We start from the raw sequence: 17,363 nt of genomic DNA, 5'->3' as shown, positions 1-17,363 counted from the left end.
GAATCTCTGAACTACCCAGTACTCCTTCTCTACAACTGCATGTATTCACATGATTCATGCAGCTCTTGACCAAGTTGTTGTCCTTTGTTTCCAAAGCTTAGTTATTGATTCTCTTCCATGAGGCTAGGCTCTGGCTGCCTGCTGGCCAAGGTTTGTTTTTGTTTGTTTGTTTGTTTGTTTACTGCATGGCTTCTTGGCCCTTTTGATCCATGCCTGATGTATAAATTGTGACTTTAGACCTATACCTAGTTAGCACACATTATTATCTTTTTCAGGCCCCAAGTAGAGATTGTCCCCCCAGTAAGTAGAAGTAACCTAGCCTTGGGGCGCCTGGGTGGCTTAGCCTTCTTAAATAGGCAAAGGATAAAATGCACTGTCTGAAAGTACCCACCAGCTCCTTCCCTTTGATTTCCCACCTGCCAAGCTTCCTGATACGTCACTCTGGAAAGCACAGGTCAATTAGGGTTTTGAGGGGGAGGTATTATGAGAGGGTATAGAGTTGAATCAAATAAATGGAATAAATGTCTAGTGAAAAAAATCTTTATCAGTGTTGTGCTATGGCTTGTTAGGTAGTGAGCCATTCTCCAGTGGGCATAATCATGCAGAGTCTGGATGCCTTATTGTCAAGGATACTATACATGAAACTGGATATAACTCTGACCTTACTATTAAAGAAAACTAAATGTTTAATTTCTGGCAAGTGAAAATTATTTATAAAAAATCTGTGCATTTCTTTCAAAACACTGTCTAGGTTTGGATTCATAAGGACACTTTTATATATTTTCTTACTGTTTTATTATTTCACAAATTCTTTCCTTGTCAAAAGAAAGTTTTCGTGCCCAGCAACTTCAAATCTCTGCTATTAAGGCAGTCTGCCATGTTCTCTTGACAATTACCCTTCTTGATCTTGAACACTGATTTTACTTTCCCTCTCGTATCTTTTGTAGATTTAGATGGCAGGACTGGGGGGTAGGTAATCCACATGACTCACTCTCCTTGCCTTGTGCAAGTTCTTACTACTCCCAGTCGGGCATTTAGGTTAATTAGACATGAATGACAATGATGTGAGTGAACTTATCATAGTTAATGTAGCTATTAAGAAGACATTTCCATGCAGCATCTGTACATAATTTGGATAAGGAAGCATCAAACCTGAAATATATTCTTTCTTAATTATTTTTCAAGCCAAAATGGAGAGCATATTAGATTAATGTGGAATTTTTACTATGATCCTGTCAGTTGGGAGTTGAGATTTATCTTGAACCCACACACCGAATTTACTGTGACACATGGCTCAGGTGTCCCCACTCAGAATTTTTTCTAAATAAAAGTGGGATGAAAGAAAATACCAGAGGTAGGTGAGTTACCAAGCTAAGAAATCAGGGAATAAGAAAGCAAAAATATAGAATTCCAACCAAAAGATGAAAAGCAGAAACTGGTAATAGACTGTCTTCAGGTAAATTTTAAACAACTTCAAAGATAACTTAGTCATGATTTACTTTAGGCTGGTCAGATTATAGCTAGAGAGTAAAAGCAGTAACAATATAAAAAGAACTACCATTTATTAAACTTTTCTTTTAAATTTTCGATAGCATACTAAATATTACATTTAGTATAAATGTGTGTGACTGCACACATTGTAGTCAGTCCTTACAACCAACCTTTGAGGAATGTAATGAAACATTCTGGTCTCTACTATGTGGATTTTGAGATGAAAAACAGTGGGCAGTTGTAGAGCTGAGATCTAATACAGATGTATCAAAACTCAAAGCCTATTCTTTTAAAGCTATTAGGATATATGTTTTCCCTTTTTTATGTTTACTTATGGATCTCATTTTTCAAGATGGACATAGACAAACTGGAACCTGTCCAGAAGATTGACCTTAGTGGCAAAGGGTTTTATAGTATTTCATATGAAGAAGGGCTGAAAGCCTTGGGGATGGCTTAGATCAATCAGGAAGAAGTTGAGAGCTATCCTCTAGTATTTAAAAATATCCATATGGATGGGGATTGTAGCTTCATTTTCATGGTGGGGGACCAGGATCTACTGGGAAAATGAGTTTGGTAAGGATGATTTCTAGAATATGTGGGACAGCCACTTGGTGGGGATCTTGTAGAGAGGATTGGATGGATGTTTGGACTATATACATTTATGGTCCCTTCTAAGACTTACATGTTATTAATCGAGGAAATAGAATTGTAGAGCAGTTCCAAATCACATCCAGCTTATGGCACATTTTCTTATACTACATATATAAAAGAATTTTTTTTAATAGCCTGTCCTTCCAACTGGAAAACAGCTATTTAGGGAATAAAAGCCTTGTCTAATTCGTTATCAACTTTAGATCCCTTGCCTGGCAAACAATCCGTGCTGAAATGCTTGTTGAATGAATCAGTGAATGGTATGTAATAATTTTAGGATGAAATCTTGAGAACAAAATGGCAGGTCCTACAATCTAGCAATGAGAATTTTTTTTTAGAAACCTCTTTTGAGGAAAATTCTCTCATGTCTTGTTTTCTTTTAGGTAGCCTTTACTTATTGATAAACCAAGAGAGTCTGTAACTGGAGTGACACTAATCATTTTCATGGAACTGAGAGTGACTCATAGTTTCAAATAAGCAGGCTTTCCAAAGAATCCATTTCTAACCTATGGATGTTCACAGTGGTTGCTCAAACTCCAACTCTTTTGGACCACTGAGCTATGGGGAGCAGTGTGGTGAATTTGATACCCATATTTTGGGCCTCCCCTTTATTTTTGGTGTGAGACTAGCTTTAGACTCTTAATATAAATGTATTATCAGATCCCAAGACCATGATGGCCCATGGCATAATTAGGAAGTAAATGAAATTTGACTTTAATGCCTTCGAGCTGAACTTTTAATGTGTCTACCCTTATACTGCTTCAGGTTCTACCCATGGGTCTTCATCCTTAAAGTTAAGGCACCAGGGGCAGGTGTGAGGAGAGAAAGGTGACTTCCTGGTGTGCCCAAATCTCATCACTCTTCTTGCCTTTAGTAAAGACTGGTCTGGTCCTTACATGGCATGATTATAATTGCTTAGAATAGGTGTAAGGAACACATTTCTCCATCACAGAATCCTACAGCACTTTTAGTGGTTGAGTGGCTATCTAATCTTAGTCCAGCAAGCTTAAGTGTCCTGCCTCGGGCCAGTCCAGGTGGCCTACAGATGAGTCTTTCTTTTTCAGGCTTGGGCTTGTATTACTAAACCACACAACCACTTCCAAAAGTTCTTACTTAAATATTTGTTTCTTTTGTCACCTTTATTCTGAATACAATGAAATCATGGTTTTTAGGGCTCAGATTTTGGGGTCTTTTTTTTTAATTTTTTTTAATGTTTTATTTATTTCTGAGAGGGATAGAGACAGAGTGAGGAGGGGAGGGTCAGAGACAGGGGAAGACACAGAATCTGAAACAGGCTCCAGGCTCTGAGCTGGAAGTCAGCACAGAGCCTGACGCGGGGCTCGAACCCACAAACCGTGAGATCATGACCTGAGCTGAAGTCGGATGCTTAACCGACTGAGCCACCCAGGCGCCCCAGATTTTGGGGTCTTTTGAAAGGTTGTGAAACTTTTGTCATCTGACTGTCTTTAAGTGTTCTTTCAGGGGTGGGCATTGCTACCTTAGGGGTATATGCTCTTCTATGATTACATTGTGGCTTTCTTGCATGAAGGACATTGGTTCCTGTTACTGTTGACTTCATTCATTTGCTTAAGAATCACATTACTGAGAAAGTAAAATTGCATAGAAAATATTAATGAAAAATGTTACAAATACTTGGAAGTCAGGATCATGATCCCTTATCCGTTCGGTCTCCTCCTGACTTGAATGGTATAAGACAGAAAGCAATGTGACCCATAGATTGAGGCCAGAATCATAGCCATGCTTTCAAAGTGCTGTCTTAAACAATGCAACCTCACAGTTTTTTTTTTTTCTTTGTTGGATTAGAGTTACCTCTAGGGACTGTTGTGGATAATAATCACATATCCATAGATTATTTTCAGAAATATTAGAGGCTTTGTATTACAAATGTCAATTGATGAAGCAGAATTTTTGGGTCATATAGGGATGGTCACTTTGTGGAGTAATCAGAACCGTTTTATGCTGTTTCCTTTTGTAGCACTCTCTTTCCTTACCTATTTTCTTGCCTGATTCTTAGCTTGTTTTTCATTCTGTGTACTAAAGCCTATAGCCTTAAAACTGGGAGAGAAGATTGTTCATGTTTACCTCAGCAATTACCGCACAATGTCTTAAAATTTTTTCAAATTTGATGCCTTTAGCCAGATGTACATCACCTATTACCAGACTTCCTACTACTCTATTGTACTACACCAGAACTACATTTATATAACCAGTATGGATTCTATAAGTCCTTGTGTCCCTGATCTCAGGCCTAGTGGGCTACTTCCTTCTAAGCTAGGGTGAGGCTCATAGTACCTATGCAAGCTAACTAAACTCACTTAAACCCTCTGACTTACATTCAGGTCTATTTTAATGTTTCTTGAATTTTCTGTGATTTTCCTCTGTTGTATCATGCTCATTTAAAATACCGTTTGAAGAGGCAAACATTTCTTACCTGTTCTAAGAGGAAATAAAAGAAGAATTTATTTCCACACTTAATTGCTGGCATGATTGTATGGCTATAAGCAAAGATTCCAGTGACAGTGGTAAAAAAAGGGAGCAGAGTGAGGGCATTTGGCTTGTTTGTCTCTTCTGGATATTGTTTTTCTGTAGCTAAGACCTTGGAGTTTTTGTTTTGTTTTAAAAAGTTTTAGGGGCGCCTGAGTGGCTCAGTTGGTTAAGCAGCCGACTTCGGCTCAGGTCATGATCTCACGGTTCGGGTCGTGGGTTCTAGCCCCGCATCAGGCTCTGTGCTGACCCCCTCAGAGCCTGGAGCTACTTCAGATTCTGTGTCTCCCTCTCTCTCTCCCCCTCCCCTGCTCATGCTGTCTCTCTCTCTCTCTCAGAAATAAATAAAACATTTTAAAAAATTTTTAATAAATTGTCCATATTTCTATTGATCAGCACTATTCTAGAATGTAAGTTCGGTCTATCTGTCTCTCTCTCTCTCCACAAACACACACACATATTTTTCTATAAAAGTTTTATATAAATATATACATTTCTGTTAACCACTTTAAAAAATAAAAGGGGTGAAATTAATTTTCACAATGTATCAGTGTATTTATTCAAATTAATTCATCCAAAATATTATCATTTCAATATGTGGCAGTAGTCACAATTCAAGTGCTTGATAAGGATATGTGGCCAGTATCCAACTGCATTGGACAGTGCCATTCTAGAATGAGAAAGAGCTACATGGATTTTTCTCTGCACAAGCTTTGGCAAAATAGTATATTATAGAGAAATGAGCAATTTGAATCCTAGCTCTGGCTCTTACTATGTGGTGACTTTGAGGAAATTATCTTTCTGGGCCTTGGATTTCTCATATGTGAAATAAAGAATTAGTAACTGTCTAGAGAGTGTGACATTTAAAAGAGATAACAGAGGGGCTTCTGGGTGGCTCAGTTGGTAGTGTCTGACTTTGGCTCAGGTTGTGATCTCACAGTTTGTGGGTTCGAGCCCACATCGGGCTCTGTGCTGACAGCTGAGAGCCTAGAGCTTGCTTCAGATTCTGTCTGTCTCTGCCCTTCTCTGGCTCACACTCTGTCTGTATCTCTTTCTCTAAAAACTAAAAGAGGTAATGTATATAAAGTGTTTAACACCCAGGCACTTGGTAAATTGTAGATACAAATATTCTTAGATTCCACTGAAGAGTTGGATGATATTTTTAAGTTTCTTCTCAATAAGGACTGGATGAAAACTATTAGCTAGTAGGAACAAGGCGTTAACTTATGTTTGGCATTGGTTTGGATCTTTGAGGTTCTCTGCATCCTCCGCTTTGGCCTGTGGTGTTTGCATTTTGATTGTTCACTTCCCTCTTCAGAGCCTTGCTTGTTATTTCCTGGCTGCTCTTCTGTTGTTTCACCTTCAAGTTCTTGACATCTCTCATTCAGGATCCTTGCAATCAATCCTGATTTTACCAACCCCACCCCCCTCACCCCCTGCCGGCCAATTCTATTTGTGACTCACTGTCTAGGCTTGATGCTTGGTTTTTCTGCTTCTCTGGCATCAACCCTGGTTTTATTCTTGCTCTATCCCAGAAAATAAAGTAGGACAGATAACCCTGCTCACTGAATGCCTGAGAAGTGTGGGCTTTCTAAAAGTTTGGGGTGATTTTTAGTATCTGTACCTCAGCCTGACAAGGAATGCCTTATGGGATTTAATTTGGTAGCCAAAGCAAACTAATTTGAAGTGGTGTGTGAGTGCAAAATGTCAAGATTTAACACAAGTTCACTTGATGGTACATGGAATTTGCTTGACGTGGGAATAATGAATGTGAGAGTAATGGTAGGGTTGTTCGTTGTTTAGAATATTTGGAGGATTGGGCCAATCCCAATGCCTCTTTGCTTGAAATGTTGCCCAAAGTCTGTGCAAAGGTGGGAGTATTGAGTAGAGAATCTGGGAAGGGAGCTTCTTGCTGCTGAGTGATTATAAGAGTGCTCATTATGGTAAATTGCTATTTTTTTGGTTGCATGTTAGACTTTTTTGTTTTGTTTTAAATGCAAAAATCTAAACTCAAAGAAGCTTTCCAATCCAATCCTAAATGAATGGCCCAGAAAGCATAACATAAAATAAACATGGCTATTTTCTTCTTAGAATTGCAAGGACAAACTACCAATAAATACAACCTTTGCGAACATCTGCACATGATGTAACTCCTTAGCCATGCGGGGAACTTGTAGGCAAATTACTTATTTTTGCAAGTTGGAAAGACAAATTGTGAGACATCTGATCTTTGAAACAAGGGCCTCCTAAATTAGAGCTGTCCCAGTCATTGGCAGTGTCAGGGCTGATATTACTCACTTTGAAGAAACACAGATGGTTCAGAGTTGCACAGGGTGAGTTTATCAGTGGTAATGGTTAAGGGGGTGCTATCCATGAGAAGAGTGGCTGGTTTCACTTTCCTTCTTGGGGTCTCTGGCTTCATCCAAGTTTAAGAGCCAGTGCAGTTCCTGCGTTTTCCCCGGCTTTTCCTGAGGTATGTTCTTTCTTCTTTTAACACATTTCTGTCTATAGCACAGATTTCATAACAATTAGGCGGAACCCTCAGCTAACTACCCTCTAGTTGTCGTAACCAGCCTGTAACATCCTAATTTATTTAGGGCTTCTCATGGCTGTCTTTTATTTTCCAATTAAATTGGAAACTCCTCGAAAACAGAGGCTATGATTTATACCACTTTAATCCCCAGCCCTGCTCAGCAGGCATTTGTGGATTATGTTGATCCCAGAGTCAACTTCCAGGGTGAATGTTATTCAGTGAGGTGAGAGACAGCAGAGTCGAGGCTTTCCAGCTACCTGAGACCTTCAGTTGGTAGTTATCAACTACCTGTACTTTGTGGAAGTCACCATTCTCTACTTAAGTATCTAAGTTGTGTTCCTAAAAAACATACTGATATGTAATACCAAAGAATAAGATAAGGGAGAATTTCTTTTCATACCATGGACTTAAATTCCATAAATTCTCTTGTTAGTACATGCCTTGTGTCCTGAGGGACTGAAAGAGAAAAGAGTATGAATGGGTCAGCATAACCACCAGCCAAGACACACACATGCAGAAGAATGTTTATGACTTTTTTGGGGACTTGTTTTGCATTGTCTTGGAAATTACTAAACAGTTGAATTCCTGAGGTCAGAGGTTTGTCTTCTATATCCTTGTTCTTTCCCATAATCTCCTTTAATATTTTCTTGCTGAATAAATGTGTCTTCTTTGCATATTTAAAAGGCAGTAAGTATATCAATTATTCTTTTAAGGAATCTAGAAAAGTTGTCTTTAAGTGAATTCCTCTCAGTGAATATTCTAAACTTTTAGTACTCTATTTAAGACAGTACTCAAAGTTGTTACTTCAATTTTCTTTTTTTCAGAGTATCTTTTTTTTCCTTAAATAGTTTATTGTCAAGTTGGTTTCCATATAACACCTAGTGCTCATCCCCACAAGTGCCCTCCTCCATGCCCATCACCCCCCATTCCCTCTCCCCCACCCCCATCAGCCCTCAGTTTGTTCTCAGCATCCAAGAGTCTCTCATAGTTTGCCTCCCTCCCTCTCCCCAACTATTTTTCCCCTTCTTCTCCCGCATGGTCCTCCATTAGCTTCCTCCTAATCCACTTATATGTGCAAACATATGATATCTTTCCTCCTCTGCCTGACTTACTTCACTGAACAAAATACCCCCTAGTTCTATCCATGTTGCTACACATGGCCAGATTTCATTCTTTCTCATTTCCCTGTAGTATTTCATTGTATAAATATACCACATCATCTTGATCCATTCATCACTTGATGGACACTTAGGCTCTTTCCGTGTTTTGGCTATTGTTGAGAGTGCTGCTAGGAACATTGGGGTACATGTGCCCCTGTGCATCAGCACTCCTGTATCCCTTGGGTAAATTCCTAGCAGTGCTACTGCTGGGTCATAGGGGAGTTCTACTGTTAATGTTTTGAGGAACCTCCACACTGTTTTCCAGAGGGGTTGCACCAGCTTACGTTCCCACCAACAGTGTAGGAGAGTTCCCATTTCTCCAAATCCTTGCCAGCATCTAGAGTCCTTTGATTTGTTCATTTTAGCCACTCTGACCGGCGTGAAGTGGTATCTCAGTGTGGTTTTGATTTGTATTTTTCTGATGAGGGATGCGGAGCATCATTTCATGTCTGTTGGCCATCTGGATGTCCTCTTTGGAGAAGTGTCTGTTCATACCTTCTTCCCATTTCTTCACTGGATTATTTGTTTTTTGGGTCTGGAGTTTGATGAGTTCCTTATAGACATTGGATACTAGCCCTTTAGCTGATATGTCATTTGCAACTACCTTTTCCCATTCTGTTAGTTGCCTATTAGTTTTATGGATTGTTTCCTTTGCTGTGCAGAAGCTTTTTATCTTGATGAGGTCCCAGTAGTTCATTTTTGCTCTTGATTCCTTTGCGTTTGGGGAGGTGTCAAGTTAGAAATTGCTGCGGTTGAGGTCAAGGAGGTTTTTTCCTGCTTTCTCTTCTGGGGTTTTGATGGTTTTCTGTCTCACATTCAGGTCCTTTATCTATTTTGAGTTTATTTTTGTGTATGGTGTGAGAAAATTATCTAGTTTCATTCTTCTGCATGTTGTTGTCCAGTTCTCCCAGCACCATTTGTTAAAGAGGCTGTCTTTTTTTCCATTGATCACTCTTTCCCGCTTTGTCAGAGATTAGTTGGCCATACATTTGTGGGTCCAGTTCTGAGTTCTCTATTCTATTCCATTGTTCTATGTGTCTGTTTTTGTGCCAATACCATACTGTCTTGATGATGACAGCTTTGTAGTAGAGGCTAAAGTCTGGGATGGTGATGCCTCCCATTTTGGTTGTCTTCTTCAATATTACTTTGCTACTTCAACTTTCTATGGTTTATCATGCCTTTAATTTATGGAAAACTAGAAGCCTTTAGATGTGACCACTCTCTAAAATTTTTTTTATAGTTTATTTATTTTTGAGACAGAGCATGAGCTGGGGAGGGGCAGAGAGAGAGGGAGACACAGAATCTGAAACAGTCACCAGGCTCTGAGCTGCCAGCACAGAATCTGACGCGGGTCTCGAACCCACGAACTGCGAGATCATGACGTGAGTCAAAGTCGGACACTTAACCCACTGAGCACCCAGGTGCCCCTAGATGTGACCATTCTCTAATCCACATTTCCCCATTGTATAAACACGTTAGGGTTTCTAATCTCTTTTATTCTTCAATACATTTCCTATTTAATCCCTTCTTACTGACTCTCTGTCCCCCATTGGCTACCTAACCTTTGTACCCTCCTGGTACTTCTCAGGCCTCCTGTCTATGGTAGGCTTCTCCTTTGCTTCTCCTTAAACACTGGCATTCCTCTAAGGATTTATCTTCTTCCACAGCTCTGCTAATGCCAGATTCCTTCCTTGTTGATCTCATCATTCCTCTCAGTCCTAACTATCCCTATCTCCTGGCCCAATATGTTGTGACTCCCAAATGTTTATTTTTAATCTAAACATCTCCTCCTGGGGCTCAGAATCTTATATAAAAACGCCTGGTGGTCAGCTTTATTGGTGATACAAGTTTGGGGCTTACTTATCCTTGCATTCCTAGGCACTATTAGGATGCTCTCAAATTGCCTGATTTTTCTTATATTTGGTAGCACACCTCCATTTTTGCAAACTAGAAAATAGAACCTTGAAAATGTTTGGATTTCAAGGTCAAAATGCTCCTTATAGTGTACAGATTTGTGACTGACTACTTATCCTGCGCAGAACCTTAGACATCTCTCCAGATATGTGTACATCCTTCACTGTGTCCATGGGATTAAACTCTCCCATCTGTGGTATCTCTCATGCTGTGAAATGCAAGCTCCTTCATGCAAAACGTGCTTTGTGAAATTGCACTATTGGATTGCTCTAGGATTAAAAATGACACTTGAGGCCTGAGAATAAACTGACTTTGGAGCAGAGTTTTATCATTTTGGCTTAGGTTTGCAAAGAATGCAACATTCTGAGCATACATTGAAATAAAGGGATGGGAAAGACCATGAACTATTAACTTGTTCACTCCCTCAGTCTCACATATAGGTGAAACTATGTTTATATTGCTATGTAAAGAGATTTCCCCAAATTTACATGGAATATGTTAATGTTCTTCAAAACTATTATCTTCAGTGGACTATCATTTGGTGACATCACAAAATATTTTGGGTGTCTGGGCCAATGTTCTTGGCAGTCGTGAAATTCTGGGACATCTTAGTACCATGTATCACTGGGCTTGAAACTTTAAAAATCCCTAGAATCCACGACCTTGTGGTAGAGCTTATGACATCCTCATAGCTTGCAGATGGATACAGACGACCCTTCTGTATTTCCTAGTTAACATTCAGTGTTTAGAATAGTTATACTTTTTCTTGACAACCTGTCAAAAACCAATTTCATCTGCAGTTACTCTGAATGAGGTAGTATACTTTCTTTCTTAAAAGAAAGATTAAAAGCAGTAAAGTTGTATGTTAACAACATGATTACTGAACTTAGACTTTCTCCATGTCATCTCAGATTAATTGATAAAGCATTGTAAAAGAGAGAGATTTGGGGCCTGTGGATGAGAGAGAGTGTCTGTGTGCCTGAAAGCAATAGATAGGTGTCAGAGGTGTTCATGGACTTAATAAAATGAGTATTTGCCTTTTGGTAATTTTCAAAAAGCTATTATCCCCTATATATGAGAAAGAAATTCTGCATTATTCTTTGCTTTCATAAGTGAGGAGGACAAGAAACCCTTTTTCTAATTAAAATCTCATTTTATACTGATTTGATATGAAGAAATTTTTACTGGAGACTTCCACAGTTTTTAATATATGTAACAGTGATCTGTCTGGTGATACTGAGACTCTGTGTTGATACTAATTCTGTATATTTATTTATCACTTTGTAGTTCATATATTCATATATGTACAATGCAGACTTGATCCTCAGTGAAGTAATAATAAGACCATATTACTTTTGAGAGGGTAAGTGAATGATTTATTTTCTTTAATTTGTATCATTGTTATTATAGCTATTTATTACGCCAAATTAGTATCTTGAAATGAAGGTAATAGTAATATCGGACCATTACACTAAAGTTTCAGAAGAACTGACAATTTATTGCTTTCTCATTTGAGGTACTTTTCAAGTCATTTCAAGTTATTAGCACACTTATTGGAAGACCTAGCATTGGCTTAGGCTTTACAACAACAAAACAATCTCTTACTCTATGAGAAGATAAGAGACTATCTTTTTAAGATAGTCATAAAATAGTTTTATTACACTGTGGAAGTCTCACATACTGGTGAATTAGGTACAGTAATTCTCTGTGAAACAGAATAGTACTTCTTGGCTATATTCCTATATTTAACCAACTAATTGTTAGGAAATGGAGAACCAGAAAATGGAAAAAAAAAATAAAAACACCCCACCCCAAACTCTTGAATTGCCAGTGAATGCTAAATGTACAATTTGCTCTGACTTTTTTTTAGCATCTAGTTTTTAATGGCAACCTGCTGAAGATATTACAGTAAAAAATATGTTGCTTGATAAATCAACATGGTGGATTTTTGTATTTTTCCAGTGAATCAGATGAGGCCAATGAAATGTTTATTCATCAGTCTTTAAGCATATAGAAAATATATAATTATAACTATTTTTTAGTATTATTGAGTTTACGTTCAGGCCAATGATTACAGGGTATTCTTGACAATGGAATGGATTGAATCTGAATTTTCATTTCAAAAGTATACTGTCGATGGCTAGGAGGAATCACATAGCCCATGGGTTAATGTAACCTGGTTGAAAATTATAGAAATAGTTAAGTTACTTATTGAAGCATTTTCTTTTGTGCTAAGAATGTTGCTTCATCTTGGCTGATCATTAATGGGATTAGTATTTTTCTCCTTTTATCTTGGAGAAAACTAAGGTTCTAACCTATGTCTCTAAATCATTGGATAGGTTTATTTTTATAGCTCTAGCACCTAGGATAGCTCCTGGTGCTCAGTGACTATTTGTTGAGGGGAAGACAGGTGATATGTTCAAGTACAGGCTAGTAAGAGGCAGAGCCAAATTTTCAAGTTAATCTAAAATCTCCTTACATTCTTATTCTTGTACCCTGTGTCTTCATTCAGTACCCATAGTTTGGATGGAGTTTGTCCCACCAGGAAAAAACCAGTAGTATTTTTTTGTTTAAATGTCCAAATGTTTGTGTTGGAGATTGTCTACCTTACCCCTAGTATGTTGGCTGCAAAGCCAGGGATCTCCTTGTGGGTGTTATATCTTCAGAACATCACCATTAATTGCCACAGTGTACTGCTACTCATCAAATGTATATTTCCTTTACCTTATTAATAATATAGTTGATATGGAAGGATGCTTTGAAGTTTCCACTTCTAACTTCTATGATGTTGTCAGTTTTTAGTGTCCACAAAGCGTGGCCTTGAAGATACAGAATCTTTAGTAATTTCTGATGATGGATCTTGAAAAGAATAGCAGGCCTTGCCAAAAACTGAGCATTATTTCTCGAATCACTTAGGCTATTATTATTTCATTGTCTGAAAGGCATAGAATTTGAGTGTAAATTACAATCAGCTTTGTAGAGAAGAGCTTTTGCTCTTCAGCTTCCTCAGAAATAAAAGTAAGAGTGAAGTTTTTGACTTAATGAGTGCAATTGCATTTTTGACTCAACATGTATGTAATAGCTGACATACAAACTGTAGAGACTTTAAATGACTCTTTCTTAAAATTAGAGAATAGCATGCAAATCAAGCAATTTCTCCAAGACTATTAAATTTTACATGAAAATATAAATAATTCAGGGCCTTTTTAGGGGTATGGATATTGAGTATCGGAAAGAGGATTTATTAAATTTATTTTTTAAATATTTATTTGCTGTCTACTATGAGCCAGTTGCTGTTCTAGACCAACTAGCTTGGAACATGGTGGTGAGCAAGACAAAAGGTTCCTCATATGGAATTTAGATGCTAGTGGTAAGAGTCAGGAAACATACAAATGAACACACAAACACATTATCACTGAGAGTAATGTTCATTGACTGGAAATAAATTGGGTGCTAAGCTATAATCGATAATCAGGGAAGCCTCTCTGAAGACTTTGAACAGAAATCTGAAGAAGGAGAGGGACTTCCAGGCTGCGGAAACTGGCATTATGAAAAACTTGAGGATTTTGGCACTTTTAGAAAGGAGGTGAGTGGGTCATGGTAAGGAGTTGAGATTTTATTCTGAGAAACAGTACATTGGAAAATTGTAAGTAGGCAGTGGTAGGATTTGCATGTAAAAAAAAAAAGAAAATGATGGCTCTTTATGTTATTAGAAGAAAATATTCTATGGTGAAAGAGTGGAAGCAGAACAGTCAAATAGGTGGTCATTGTAGTAATGAAGGCTAGACTTGGGAAAGAATGCAGGTGAAAAAAATGGATGGATTTATATTTAAAATGTTGAGCATAGGTTGTGCTGAAATGTTGGAAATGGGAGTGAGAGAAAGAGGAATCACAAGTGACTTCTGAATATTTTCACTGGTTGGATGGTGGTACAGTGGAGAATGGGAGAGGAAGAGTGGGTTGGGGAGAAGGATGGAAATGCATAACTTTACTTTTTGAGGTTGTGAAATCTGTTAGTCATATCTAATTGGAGATTTGAAGTTCTCAATTGAATGTGAAAATCTGGCTCCAGTAAGATGTCAGGGTTGGAAGGAAATTTTGTGAATGAACAGTGAGATCATATCAAAGCTGTGGGACTGGATGAGATTATCTGGGGAGAAATTGTAGACAGAGAAGAAGGCTCTGGCAGAGCCCCAATATGATAGCCATTCAGAGGCTATCCAGAAGAGCAAATGTTAGCAAAGTGTCCTGAGAATGAGAGCCCAGTAAGGTAGTAGGAGAACCAGGAGTCTGAGGGCCTTGGGTTCCTCAGTTTCAGAAGAGGGAGAAATGCTTCAAAAGGAAGGATATGGTTAATTGTGTCTATGCTACAGAAAGCTCCAGAAAATGAGGACACCAAAGTTAACGCTAGCATAAGAGATGGGGTCTGTGCTATTTTTGGAACTGAGCATTGATAATATGCCATGTCACGTTTTGAACTGGATGGTCATGTAGACAGTATGTCATGGTACTGATTTTTTAAGGTTGTGACAATTGGGGATTTTTAAAATGTACAGGTGATGTAATATGTTTCTCAAGTTCTATATAGGTTGATGTAATATATGTTTCTCAAGTTCTATATAGGTTAGCTAGAATTCTTAGATTGAAGTATTATGCAGACAGCATGGATTTAATAGGTTACTAAGAGGCTGGATTATTCCTATAGTACCATACCAGAAAAATACAGGTTCTTTAATGTTAATGCCCTATGGTTAAGTCAACAGGTTGCATTTAAAGTTTAATTGGCAGAACTGCAGAGCTGGAAGCCCTATCCATTGCCATAGCCATGTACTATAAAAGTCATGAAACTCTATTTGATAGAAGTTGTTGCTATCATGTGTAGTAAATAAGAAAAATGTGATGCCTATGCATTAAAGTAGTCAAAGAAACAGACTCCATTCTCAGAAATGATATTATGGTAGATCTGTGGCAGGTTTTATAGCTATGTAATCATTAACTGACATGGTCTGTCATTAACTGACATGTCACTAACTGACATGGTCTAACAATCCAAAATTGTCCCTGGATGCTGTGGGAGACATAATGTAACAGAGTTTTGTGGCTCTAAAGCATTTGCTCAGGGCTGTGCCTTCAATTCAACTTTAAATACCATTCTGTCTTTTCTCATTTGAGAATAATAATTCATTTTTATTGGGCAAGTACATGTGCTGTCCTCAAATAGCCTCTTAAAGAAATCAAGGTAGGGGTGCCTGGGTGGCTCACTCAGTTAAGCATCTGACTTCAGTTCAGGTCATGATCTCACAGTTTGTGGGTTTGAGCCCCACATTGGGCTCTGTGCTGACAGCTAGCTCAGAGCCTGGAGTCTGTTTCAAATTCTGTGTCCCCCTCTCTCTCTGACCCTCCCCTGCTCTCTCTGTCTCTCGGAAATAATTTAAAAACAGGAAATCAAGGTACTTTTCACTGTAATTCCATTGTGTCTTTTTTTTTTTTCTACTCTAGGAGTTCTGTATGTTGGTTTTGCCACAGTTAGCAAGTGTTAATAAAGCTTAGAGAATGTTTTTCAGTTACAACGGTGGAAAATAGAATCAAAATTATTGTTCAAAAGTGAAATTGAAGAGTTGAAACCTGGGAATCAACTTTGGCAACATTAGAATAAGTCTACATAGAAAATATACAAAAAACACTACTGGGAAAAAAAGGATAAGTCAAGTAGACATATCTAGGCATAGATTTTATAAAGATCGTGGAAAAGTGACCAGCAGCTCTTAAAAGAAAATCTGACATATTTGTCATAAGTAAACCAGGAACTGGTAATCATATCCACAACTCAAAATTCAGTACTGGGTAGCTAATTTAATGAAAAACTTGATGTGATCTTGGTGTTTTAATGATGGAAACAAAGGGATGGTATTGGCTGCTTGCCTGAAAATCCATTAATCATTCAGAAATTAATGGATATCAATGAAAGTCATGAAGTAAAAAAATATAAGCATCACAGAAAAAGACATGGGCTACATACAATGTTACATGTCAATTGTATCTTAATTAAAAAAAAAAAGAACATTTGCCTTCACTTATAATCAGGGAAATGCAAATTGAGACCAAAAACTGATACCATGTTATACTCACTAGAATGTAAAAAAAAACTTTGGGCTTTCAATACCAAAGTTGGCAAGTATGTAGAGTAATGGAAACTCATCCACTCTTGCTAATGGTGATGTAAATTTGGACAGCCACTTTAGAAAACAATTCAGTAGTATCCTGCAAAGGTAAACACACACATTCCCTGTGACCACCAATTTCTTTCTGTATAAACTCTAGAGAAACTCTTAACATATGTGAACCAGGAGACATGTATAAGATTATTTCTAGTTGTATTATTTATAATGACAAAAAAAATAAACTACAAACAACCCAAATGTCCATTGACAAGAAATGGATGAATGTATTTTGATAAACCCACACAAGGGATCATACAACTGGGAAGATGTATGGATGCAGTTGGATGCAATGACATATCTTTTGAAATGTAAGGTTGAGTTAATAAAGCAAGTTTCAGGATACTATGCACAGTATGATACTATATTTATAAAGCTTAAACCAAGAAAATTGAAATAATATATTCGTACAGGATACATATATATGTGCTAAAATTATTTTTAAAAAAGAAAAGTTACTGGTTACTTTTGGATGAAGAGAAGCAAGAGAGAGCTGGGAAGGACCACAAAATAGGTTTAATAACAGTGTAATGTTTTTGTTCTTAAATTAGTGATTCATTTAGTAGGTGGTGGTTCACATTTATTTTATTATACTTTCTAACTATATACACATTACCAATTTGTATGTATCAAATAGTAGAGAAAAGCAGTATCTCATGAAATCAGTTATAATGAGAATCCTCTTGACTGACAGTAGAGTACTACCTAGGTTACCATGTTCTTAAATAAGTCTTTTTGTTATACTCTTAGATAACTCTTAGATAACCTCCATTTGCTAGGTAAATCATAACTGTCTTGATGGCAAACAAAATAACATAGATAATACAAACAGTTACATTTCTTTTTGAAAGCTTAGCTCAAGTTCTGGGGTCCTTCAGAAGCCAGGATATT

Source organism: Hyaena hyaena, unplaced genomic scaffold (genome assembly GCF_003009895.1).
Source record: "Hyaena hyaena isolate Hyena2069 unplaced genomic scaffold, ASM300989v1 scaffold_565, whole genome shotgun sequence".
In the NCBI taxonomy this organism is placed as follows: Eukaryota; Metazoa; Chordata; class Mammalia; order Carnivora; family Hyaenidae; genus Hyaena; species Hyaena hyaena.
This window is presented reverse-complemented; position numbering follows the sequence as displayed.